This window comes from Bos javanicus, chromosome 23, assembly GCF_032452875.1.
Source record: "Bos javanicus breed banteng chromosome 23, ARS-OSU_banteng_1.0, whole genome shotgun sequence".
Lineage (NCBI taxonomy): Eukaryota > Metazoa > Chordata > Mammalia > Artiodactyla > Bovidae > Bos > Bos javanicus.
Window position 1 is genome coordinate 18250131 of NC_083890.1, and position 11853 is coordinate 18261983.

Here is an 11853-nt window from a genome sequence, read left to right on the forward strand (position 1 = left end):
TTATTTCCTAAGACAAATATGGGTAATGAACAGAGAAAGGCCAGTGGGCCAATCGAGTTCTATAAGAACCGCATGCCAAGAGCACACCCTTCCATGACACACACTCACGGGGAAGACAAACTGAGTGTGTGAGATGTGTCCTGGGTGGGGGACTCTGTGACCCTTGGAGCGCCGGTGGGAGGCGCAGTTTGGCACAAACCGCATCTCAGATGAGTTTCATTTCCCTCCGGTGCATCTCCAGTGTGCTGGTGAACTAGCCCGTCTACTTGTTTCTTGCTTCTCAGCACCAGTGACATCACCACTTAGTAAGTTAGGGACTCACAGCCACATTTCAAAGAATCATTCAGTTTTCTCATTAAGATTCTATAGGATTCCCCCCGTGCTCCCCCACCCACTCGCAGCAAAAGCCTTGCCAAAACAATGTTAAAAATAGACCGGGTAATACATTTCACATTTGTAGGCAGTCATGAATGTTTAACAGTGTATATGTCCAGCAGATGTACATAACTTTAGAATTAAGCACTGAATTTTACAGAGTAATACAGAGGACATATACTTGTGAAAAGGATTTTTCAGAAAATGAAGCAAAAGACAAACCTTAGGCTTGGTTTACCTAAGGGAAGCAAAACTTGTTAGCCGCTTGATTTTCTTGTAGGAAAGTGTTTGTTCAATGCATAGAGCATTTAGGGATAAATATATATGTAAAATGGAGAAGGGCATGGCAATGCACTCTAGTATTCTTGCCTGGAGAGTCCCATGGACAGAGGAGCCTGGTGGGCTAGAGTCATAGGGTTGCAAAGAGTCAGACGTGACTGAAGTGACTTAGCATGCATGCACGCAAGCACTATGGTAATTTTCTGACCAGCCTTGGCTACAACTTTTTAATCTCTAGGAGTCTATCTACCAGTGAAAGTTTTCTTGCTTTTGGGGTAACCATAGAGATGGAGATTAACCCTCTTCATCCCCCAGGCTCTAAAAATTATTTTGACCAAAATGTTTAAGTCAGGGGTTTTGTGTAGCTTAAATGAGTCATTAAGAATTTTATTGGTTAAAGTAGGCATATTTTCCCCTAGTAGACATAATGACATAACAGTAATAAAAATGTAATATTCAAGTAATTGCTGTAATGTAATTATAGTTTGGGTTATAAAGTAAGATTAGAGGTCTAGGATGGCTATTTTGTGGGTGTGTGTTTTAATGTCTGAATGTTGTCTTCGAGGGGCCTGTCCCGTCTCCCTGGAATGCTGGTGCAGTCCATCACAGAACCAGGTGGCCAGGAGCCCGGCTGAGCCAGCAACATCTAGGGGTTCTGACACCCCGCCTGCCCTCTCTGGACATCAGCCTCCTGCCTGTCGCAAACCCCTAACCATCATAGTAACTGAAAGCAGTGTTTCTGGTCTTATGTAGACAGCAAAAGGGGAAGTAAAGAAGGGCAGGATCCTCACTAGGGGGACCAGATGCAGTTCAGGGGCCAACCTGGAACAGCCACCACTCTGCCCAGCCAGTGCTGTAGCTCTCGGGTTCCCTTTCTTATCCAAGAGTTTGGTGGGGTTGGTTCTGCTTCTCTATGTCTCTGCTGTGCTGCAGGGTTAGCCTGATCTGGCTGTTGGACGGGAGAACAGTTTCATTAGGTCTCAACAAAAAGAGCTTGATTAGGTGTTTACCCAAAGTATATCTTACCAAAGGATTTGTCATCATTGGAAGCAGTCTTTGAATGGTTGTAAGTGAATTTCTGTCTGCATTTCTTATTTGATGGCATGACCTTGAGAAAGATAAAACTCCAGACAATGAAGTGCTTAACTATTTGTGAATCAAAACAATGAAAATTTTAATTAACAATATTTACACTGAACCACTGAAAGAACATCAGATTTTGTTGTTGTTACTAGTTTTCCTTTGTAACTAATAAGGAATTTGTGGGAAAATAACCTGAGACATTACTTTGCTGACAAGGGTCCATATGGTCAAAGCTATGGTTTCTCCAGTAGTCATGTAAAAAGAGTTGGACCATAAAGAAAGCCGAGCGCTGAAGAATTGATGCTTTCAAACTGTGGTGTTGGAGAAGACTCTTTTGAGTCCCTTGGACTGCAAAGACATCAGATCAGTCAATCCTAAAGGAAATCAACCCTGAATATTCATTGGAAGAACTGATGCTAAAGCTAAAGCTCTAATACTTTGGCCACCTGATGTGAAGAGCTGACTCACTGGAAAAGACCCTAATGCTGGGAAAGATCGAAGGCAGGAGGAGAAGGGGACGACAGAGGATGAGATGGTTGGTTGAATGGCATCACCAACTCAATGGACGTGGGCAACTGAACAACTTGAGACTATGCAAATTTCTACTCATCAGTCTTTCTCCCTCAATGACGATCTTTTAATGTCATGATTCTACCTATACTTATTAGTTGGCGATTGATGGCAAAAAAGAGCTTTCACTTTCTCCTCTACTTATTTATTTACATTGTATGGACTCAAAACTATTTCTTTTATTCTATGGGTGATAACTCATTATTATAATCAGATTTTCCCAGATTCAGCCAGTGGTAGCCTCTTGATGTTCCCATTTTGGACATGTCCCTCTGGTTCTTTGAGCAATTCTTTGTCTTCTGGTGAGTTAAGATGTTTCAGGCTAATTTTTCAAGGCATCTTTCCCTGCCTCACTCCTGGAATCAGTTGTTTCTCCAAAAAGCTTCAATATCAATGGAGAATGCTTAGAAACTAAGATCTGGGTCCTAGACATGAAAGAACATCACTTGTGCAATGTGTGAAATTTACTCCTCAGTCTCGAAGAATTTAGGGTGCCTATAAAAAACCAAGTATCCAGAGGTAAATGCTATTTTAGGATCTTGAAAGTTGGAATTCTAAAAGGAAACTAGCCCCTCATCTCCATATTACAGATCTGTCACCGGGATGCCAATCAGTCTCAGCAAACTGATAACATCTTTAAGCTTTTCTCCCTCTGAGCAAATGCTGTTCTCTTGGGACTTCCTAGGTGGTGCCAGTGGTAAAGAATCCACCTGCAAACGCAGGAGACACAAGAGACTGTGGGTTTGATCCCTGGGCCAGGAAGATCTCTTGGAGAAGGGCATGGCAACCCACTCCAATATTCTTGCCTGGAGAATCTGGTGGACAGGAGTCTGGTGTGTTACAGTCCATGGGGTCGCAGAGTCAGACACGACTGAAGCGAATGAAGCAAGCTTCTAATAGCTCTAGACATGTGTTAACTCACGGCTGAATCACAAATCAGCTATGTAGACCATTTCACAAATTTAACATCTTGACAATATCTGTGACTTTAAATACCCGTGTCTCTAAATGTTCTCTTTTTTAGACATAAATCTCACACCGACAAAGGCTGACTGTGAACACAGGTAGCTACCTGCGCATGCTCCTGCCTCTCGGCACTGCATGGTGTCCTCTCAGTAAATAGTGCGGAGAGTCCCGTTCTGCACCTTGAGTCTGTGGCCCTGTTTTCTGCAGTGGTGACCCCTGAGCTGGGGCCTCGGGCAAAGAGGAGGGCCAGAGAGTTGGGCGTACAGCATTTCCTCTTTAACTCCTTTGAGGGAAGTCGAGGGAGGGCAAAGCGTGGGATTTGACTGATCCAGGAGAGTTGCTGGCTTTTACTTGGCATCTATACCCTCAGTGCTTGAAAAATGTTATTTTTTCCCTAAACTTCTATCTCATTAATCTTGCCTTAGGAGTGGTCTAACCCTGTTAGTTTGGTAGGTTGCTTCTATTCCAATTAGCATATATTTCCATAAGTGTTGAGAGGAGAAGGGGATGGAAGAGGCAGAATTTCTAAACTATTGACCTTGGAAGGACTTGTAGGAAGGTGTGTCTGACATGAGTGTAATACAACTGAAAAGTGTAATACAACTGAAAAAGCTCTCGTAAATGGTAAGTTATGGTTGGCTCTGATGATTTATGCTAAGCAGAATAAACTATGATGGAAACATAAAATATTTCTAAGCTTACACTTTAGTCACTCAATACACATAACACTCAATTTTCCTCCGTAAAAAATAGACACTTAGAGCACCGAGAATCTCCAGAGGAAACAGGGTTATTTACTATCTCTGTGTTTGCCCATGTCACACATTCCAAGTTGAAGAGTTGGAAATGCTTTCATATTCTCAAATGAAAGGGCCTGTGTGATGCCCCCATTTAAATATAAATCCTACTATTATTAATATATGATCCCTACCATTACATTAAGTGACTTTCCACTGACAATTTGAAGGGGGAATGTCAGAACAGGGCTTCAGCAGCCAAACTGTTTCATTGTTCAAGTATTGACAGGCCAGTTGCCTAACCAGAAAATGCAGAATTAAACCAAGGAAGCTTATTTTGAGAGCAGGTCTGTCGCCATCTACAATATAGGACCAGGAGGTAAACAGGAAGTACTGAGCTGTCTTGGTTTACTTCTACAGGCACAGATTAAATAAAATCAGTGTTTACCGAATGGGAAAGCACAAAGCTGGTACAGAGAGAAATGCTATTTTCATGCTTCTAAAAAGGTATTACAAATAACACAAAGTTTCAAACCTATAATTAAAAACTTATTTTTAAAAAGCTTTGATTAGGCTCCTTTCAAAAACAGAATTCTAGGTGGAAATAAATTTCTTAAAGGTTGACTTCCATGCTGGTTTCCCTAATCCGTTCTAATGCCCTCTTTCAACGACAGACTTCAAGGGTAAAAAGTATGTCTCAGAGTCACTGAGTAGAAGTTCAGTGCTCCCACTTAATAGATGGGAATCCAAGGCGCCAAAGTTAAAGTCATTTATAAAATGTCGAACAGCCAAGTAGGGGCAGGGGGAATTTAGGATCTGAGTTATTCATGAGAAAAATTATGGATAGACTTAATTGCTTAGTGTCAGACACAAGGACACGTTCCTGTGGTAAAGGGGCTAAATGTATTTATTGTTGGTGTCCTTTTGGCCAGAAGACAAAACAGTGGTCCTGTGGATTCAAACTGCGCAGGCACTCCCACCCACCTTCAGGAAGGACAAGACCCTTTCTTCTTTTGGTGTCAAAAGCCTCAACTGAAAAATGAGGTGATTCTGCAGTTCTAATATTGTGAAGTTGAGAAAACAAAGAACTGGAAAAGGTGATATGACTCAGGGAAACAGAGAATAAATGAATGGAAATTAAGATACATTATTTTGGGTGAGAGTAATTCATGATATTTAAAAGTCTAGCAGGGTTGTTTGAGGTCAACTAAACTTTTAATAAGCCAGTTTGCAGACAAACATCAACACGCAAACCAGGAAGAGCCTAAGAGAGAATGGGTAAAGTACAAGGTCAGGCAACTCAAAGAACACAGATGCATGGCCAATCAGCTCAGTTCAGCTGCTCAGTCGTGTCCAACTCCTTGTGATCCCATGAACTGCAGCACGCCAAGCTTCCCTGTCCATCACCAACTCCCGGAGCTTGCCATCCAACCATCTCATCCTCTGTTGTCCCCTTCTTCTACCTTTGATCTTTCCCAGCATCAGGGTCTTTTCCAATGAGTCAGCTCTTTGCATCTGGTGGCCAAAGTACTGGAGCTTAAGCGTCAGCATCAGTCCTTCCAATGAATATTCAGGACTGATTTCCTTTAGGATGGACTGGTTGGATCTCCTTGCAGTCCAAGGGACTCTCAAGAGTCTTCTCCATCACCACAGTTCAAAAGCATCAATTCTTTGGCACTCAGCTTTCTTGATAGTCCAACTCTCACATCCATACATGACTACTGGAAAAACCACAGCTTTGACTATATGGACCTTTGTTGGCAAAGTAATGTCTCTGCTTTTTAATATGCTGTCTAGGTTGGTCATTGCTTTTCTTCCAAAGAGCAAGTGTCTTTTAATTTCATGGCTGCAGTCACCATCCGGAGTGATTATAGAGCTGAAGAAAATAAAGTCTGTCACTGTTTCCATTGTTTCCTCATCATTTGCCATAACGTGATGGGACCGGATGCCATGATCTCAGTTTTTTGAATGTTGAGTTTTAAATCAACTTTTTCACTCTCGTCTTTCACTTTCTTGAACAGTATGAAAAGGCATGGCCAATAAACACATTCAAAATGTTCAACCTCAGTGGTACTAAAAATGCAAATAAATGCAGTGGTCAGACTTCCCCTTCTTCAAATTAGAAAAGATTATAAACGGTAATGATATCCAGTGGTGGTGCAGGCACAAGGAAACTGACTTTCAAACATTGTTAATGAGAATATAAACTGGGAAAACCTGACTGGAAGACCATTTGGCAAGCCACAAAGTCAGGAAGTTCTACAAACTGCAAGAAAGATAAAATGAGAAAACAAAAACACTAATTCAAAAAAATACATACACCTCAGTGATAATTTTGCAATGTAAATACACATCAAATCACTATGTTATACACTTGAAACTAATATAATGCTGTATGTCAGTTACAGTAAATAAAAAATCAATGCAATGTATCACCCCCCCAACCCTGGATTATCTCCAAGTATGCAGAAAGTCCAGTTGATAAAATTTAACATCCAATCATTATAAAACACTCAGGAAACGGAACTTCACTCAATATGATAAAGAGCAAAGAAAATCTTAGAGCTAATTTAATGGTTAAAGACTGAAAGTTTTTCCCATAAATTCAGGAAAATGTAAGGATGTCTGTTCTCACCATGCCTATTCAACAGTATACTGAAGATCCTAGCCACTGCAATAAGGCAAGAGGAAAAAATAAAAAGTGTATTGATTAGAGGGCTTCCCAGGTGGCGCTAGTGATAAAGAACCCACCTATCAATGCGGGAGACATAAAAGACAAAAATTCAATCCCTGGGTTGGGAAGATCCCCTGGAGGAGAGCATGGCAACTCACTCCAGTATTCTTGCCTAGAGAATGCCATGGACAGAGGAGCCTGGCGGGCTACAGTCCATGGGGTCAAAGAGTTGGGCACAATGGAAGTGACTTAGCGCACACACACACACACATACAGATTAGGAAGAAATAAAGCTGTCTTTATTCGCAAATAACATAATCATCTATGTAGAAAATTCCAAATAATATACAAACAGAAACCAAAACAACCCTCCTCCCCCAACTATTATAGTTAATAAGTGAGATCAATAAGGTTATAGAATAAAAGGTTCACATAAAAAATTTATTTTATTTCTATATATTAGTAATGAACCAGAAACTAAAAAAATTTTAATCTTTCTTATAGCATCATATATGAAATATCTATGGATAAATCTAATAAAGTAAGTACTGGATTTACATTCTGAAAAACTATAAAACATTGATGAGAGAAATTAGAAAAGACCTAAGTAAATGAAAAGCTATTCCATATTCACTGATTAGAAGACCTAGCATTAGAAAGCTGAAGGATTCATAAGACCTGATTACATGACTTAGTAATCAAGACAGTAAGGTACTGTTTAAGGATAAGCATATAGATTAAAGGAACAAAACAGGATCCAAATGGACCCACACATATATGGACAATTGGTTTCAGACAAAGGTGTCAAGATAATTCAGTGAAGAAGGAATAGTCTTCAAACAAATGGTGTTGGGAAAATCAGATATCCATGTGCAGGGAGAAAGAAAAAATCTTAAACCTTACTTTGTACCATATACAAAAATAAACTCAAAATGAATCAGATACCTAAAAGTAAAAGCTGAAATTTAAAATATCAAGAAGAAAACATCAGAGAAAATCTTTGTGAGCCTGGGTTAGATCAAGATTTCTTAGATAAGACACAAAAAAGTATGATCCATAAAAGGATAAAAACTGATAAATCAACCTTCTTCAAAATTAAAAATTTCAAATCTTCCAAAGATACTTGTAAGAAAAGTCAAGACCCATATAAAACATGTGAAAACCACATTTCTATATCTAGACTATATGAAGAACTCTAATGCTGTAATAAGGAAACAAACAACCAGTTTTTTAAAAAATGGACAAAAGATTTGAACAAACAGTTCAACAAGGAAAAGATACAGATGATAAATGAATACATGCAAATGCTTAGTATCATTAGTCATCAGAGAAAAGCAAAGTAAAGCCCCAGTGAGTTACCACTCTTTGCTTATTAGGATGGCTAAAATGGAAACAAGACAACAGAACAGATCACACCAAACGCTGGCAAAGACAGGGAGCAACTAACCAAGTCAAGGGAAGGCCAACGGTTGAGGCACGGAGTCAGACAACAAGCCGAGACAGAGGTGAGACGAACCAGAGGACGATGGCGTGGGCATATTGCTGCAAGAATCTGCAGAGTTAAGGACTGATCAATCATTCATGTGTGTTGGAAAACACTGACGGGACATGCACTGGTGTCGGCCCCTGCTCCAAGTGCTGAGCACGCAACAGTGGGAGACACCACGATCCTAAACCCTGGACAGTTTACACTCGGAGGGAGAAGATAATGAGCAAAACAATAAGTCTGTCAAACGGGTATGGAAATATTAGTGAAAAAAGAAAGCAAGGAAGCAGATACGGTATGTAAGGCGAGGCTGGGGCTTCAGTATTTAAAAGAGGTGGGGGTCAGAAAAGGCCTTACTGAGAAAGGTGCTTGATGCGGGGGAGGGAGCCAAGAGGAGAGCTTTTACAGGCGAGTGCTATTAACACTGAGTTCTCACAGGGTACTCAGCTAACACCCATCCACTTTGTTGAGATCCATTTAGTTTCCACAATAATGACATAAAAAGATACCATTTAATGTGATAACTGGTTATGACAGTTTATAAAAATGATTTATGGGGTAAATATAATCTTCATTTCAACTGAACAAGAAACATTAGAAATTCAACTGAAAGAAAACCACACACATCAATTTACTCTGAACTATTACTTACCCCTCCTGTCTCAAACCTGCCCCTCTTTCAATTTTCATTTATATGTGATTCTGAGAAAGCTGAGTGGCACAGTTTAATATTAATAAATTTTGGAGTATTAGCTGGGAAAGTGGGTTAGAAAAAAAACAGGAGGAAATAGCCTATACATATGAAAATAATAATCACATAATATTTATTGTCTGGGATTGAAATGTTTCAAATATGCAAAGCAATAAAATGTCAGGAAAAGCAAAACTTCCTAATGTTAAAAAGATCATAAATTTTCCCCAAAATAAGACATGTGAAAAAAAGTTCAGGTGATACTTTATGTCAAAAAAAAAAAATACCCTCAAATCCAAGCTGCTGCTGCTACTGCTGCTAAGTCACTTCAGTTGTGTCCCACTCTTAGCGACCCCATGGACTGCAGCCCACCAGGCTCCTCCATCCATGGGATTTTCCAGGCAAGACAAGCTTAAAACCTTCAGAAGCACAACTTACCACTGAAGGGCTATGGAGACAATGGCAGTTACTGTAAAAGCACAGAAAGCAACAGTTACCTTTTTTTTCTTTTTGAGCTTGAGAATCACTTTTTAACAGGAACAAATTCCCTGACCTAGGCATTCTGTAACATGTACTTTTGCTATGTCTTGAGTGAAAAAAAGACACGTAATGTCAAAAAGCTACCAGGATTTCAGTGTCATTTAAAAATAAAAATTTTTTAAACATTTATTTACTTGTCTACACTGGGTATTTGTTGCAGCACTCGGGAATCTGATCTATGTTTCCGTAGTGGCAGCCCGTGGGGTCTAATTCCCTGACGAGGGATTGAACACAGGCCCCAGGATTAGGGGCATGGAGTCTTAGCCACTGGACCAGCAGGGAAGTCCCAGTGTCAATTTTAAATGAATCTGTATTTTATAGATCACAGTGGCATGTATGCAAATGTCTAAAGTAGAGTCATACTTACGTTGGCAAAACATGTAACATACTTAGTCTATGGATAATTTAATCCAAGTGTCTCTTGCTTCCTTAAATCCCTTTGGTAATTCCTTGGTTTCCCCCAGATCCTTGTCTTACTGTTTGGGAACTGTCAATCCATGTTGATTGCTTTGGATTTCATAGGTGCTAAAATTTGTTTTTGAATCAATGAATGAATGAATAGGGATAAAGAAAGCAGACATTCTGTCAGCTCCTTTTGAAAAACTGTTGCTTCCTGTTCACAAAATCCCATTATTTCCAATCTAAATAGATCTTCGCATTTACTTTAAGTTCAGTGGACACATTACCTTAGGGAAACCTCATCCTAAAACAGCTCACTGTCTTTGCAGTAAACCAGTGGGAGACCCAGCAGGTTTTTAAGGACAGTGCTACAGACAAAAATGGCAAGTGAGTCTGTAAGTCTAGACTCAAGCAGGCGCGAAGGTTCTGAGGTCTTTAGTGGTATGTAAGTGTAAAAGTTTCCCTCCCTCTCTGAGGTCATTAACCCCTTCAGACCAGACTGCAGTCAGAGTGTGTGCTCTGTCGATCAGTCACGTGCAACTCTTTGCAACTGCATGGACCATACATAGCCCACCAGGATTTTTCCAGGCAAGAATACTGGAGTGGGTTGCCATTTCCTTCTTCAGGAGATCTTTCCGACTCAGGGATTGAACCCACATGTCTTTCGTGTTCTGCATTGGCAGAAGATTCTTTACCACTGAGCCACTTGGGAAGCCTGTAGTCAGATCCGAAAAGCCACAAGAAACCTGACCCGTGGCCTGCTTTGAAGTGATTTCTCTTGAGATACTATATGACTGTCATTACGAAAAAGGCTGGGATCATCTATAGTTCTTGAGATTTGAAGCCAAAGGCAAACAAGTATCCATAGAAGATTAAACACAGACTTAACCAAAAAAAGAAAAAAACGATGTTTAAATGCCCATTTTCTTTTCTGTCAACCAACCAATAGATGTTTATTGAATACCTAATATGTGCACGTGGTGATTACAAACAGGTATAGATTTAAGACTTGCCCTCAAGAAATTCTTAATCTGGGGCAGGCTACAAAGTACATGGACAGACGATTAGGGACAGAAAACAGAAACTACCGAGACCAACAGGAGCATAAAAAGCTCGGAAGACGCAGAAGGCACCCTGCCCTGAGACAGGCAGGAAGCTTTACGGGAAAGAGCTGGGGAGGAGGCCACCTTGCAAACGGCAGACGGATTTTCCACAGGTTCACGGACACGACTTTACACATTTCAGGGGAAGGCACCCTAAGACCTTTCATGTTTCAACACGGGCCACTTGGCAAGGTTCCACCTCGCTCGGCGATGGTCCCACCTCCCTCGGCGATGGTCCCAGGGACATGACAGGACAGCCAGTCTAGGGAGGGGCTGCCACAAGGAATCATCTGCCTCCCTGGTTCTGGAGACACATGACATTTTCCATCTTGACCTCCTTCTGGGTACGGATAAAGCTGGAAAACTGCTTGGTGGTTTAATTAGAGTTGGCATTCCATGACTCGGTGACCCACCACTCTAATTTTCTGTCATCAGGCCCCTAGATTTGGTATCCTCCTGTGGGATTAGGACCATGGAAAGTCTTGTTTGTTTTTTTTGCTGTGCCAGGTCTTAGCTGTGGCACATGGGATCCAGTTCCCTGACCAGGGATCGAACCTGAGCCCCCTGCATTGGCAGCATGGAGTTTTAACCACTGGACCACCAGGGAAGTCCCAGGACAGTGAAAAGCCGACACCATGCTGATCTTGCTTAGGCTGCCACGTAAGTCCCAACTTCCAGCCCCACCTGGGCTCACTGTCTCTTTCCAGGCCAAACCTATGAAGTGTGGCCAGCCAACCTGCAGGAGTCACTGCTGCTTAAGCACTGCTCAACGTATTGGCACACACAGTCTGGAAGGAGTGATGGGAAGAGGCCAATGTACTGGCAGGTGAACTGACTTCTCCCAAGTAAAGTGGTTGGCAGAAGGAAATCAACGTCGTTCGCAAAAGAAACCTGTAGGTACGTAATGCCACAGGCTGAGGCACTGCTAGTCGACATCTTAACAAATATAA

The 11853-nt window shown here is 41.1% G+C and overlaps 1 protein-coding gene across 4 annotated transcripts in view; it reads right to left on the reverse strand.

Annotated features, from left to right (window-relative positions):
- Positions 1-5202: 5202 nt before the first annotated feature.
- The window catches only part of SUPT3H (SPT3 homolog, SAGA and STAGA complex component), a 416365-nt gene continuing 409714 nt past the window's right edge, over positions 5203-11853 (reverse strand). For 2 of the 4 annotated variants that reach the window (XR_009732847.1, XM_061398329.1), the window contains one exon: positions 11018-11794. The gene's annotated coding sequence lies outside the window, so the exon portion shown is untranslated. Of the gene's footprint in view, positions 6277-11017; positions 11795-11853 lie in introns of those variants that run through there. The other 2 variants (XM_061398331.1, XM_061398330.1) reach the window with 2 other exon arrangements.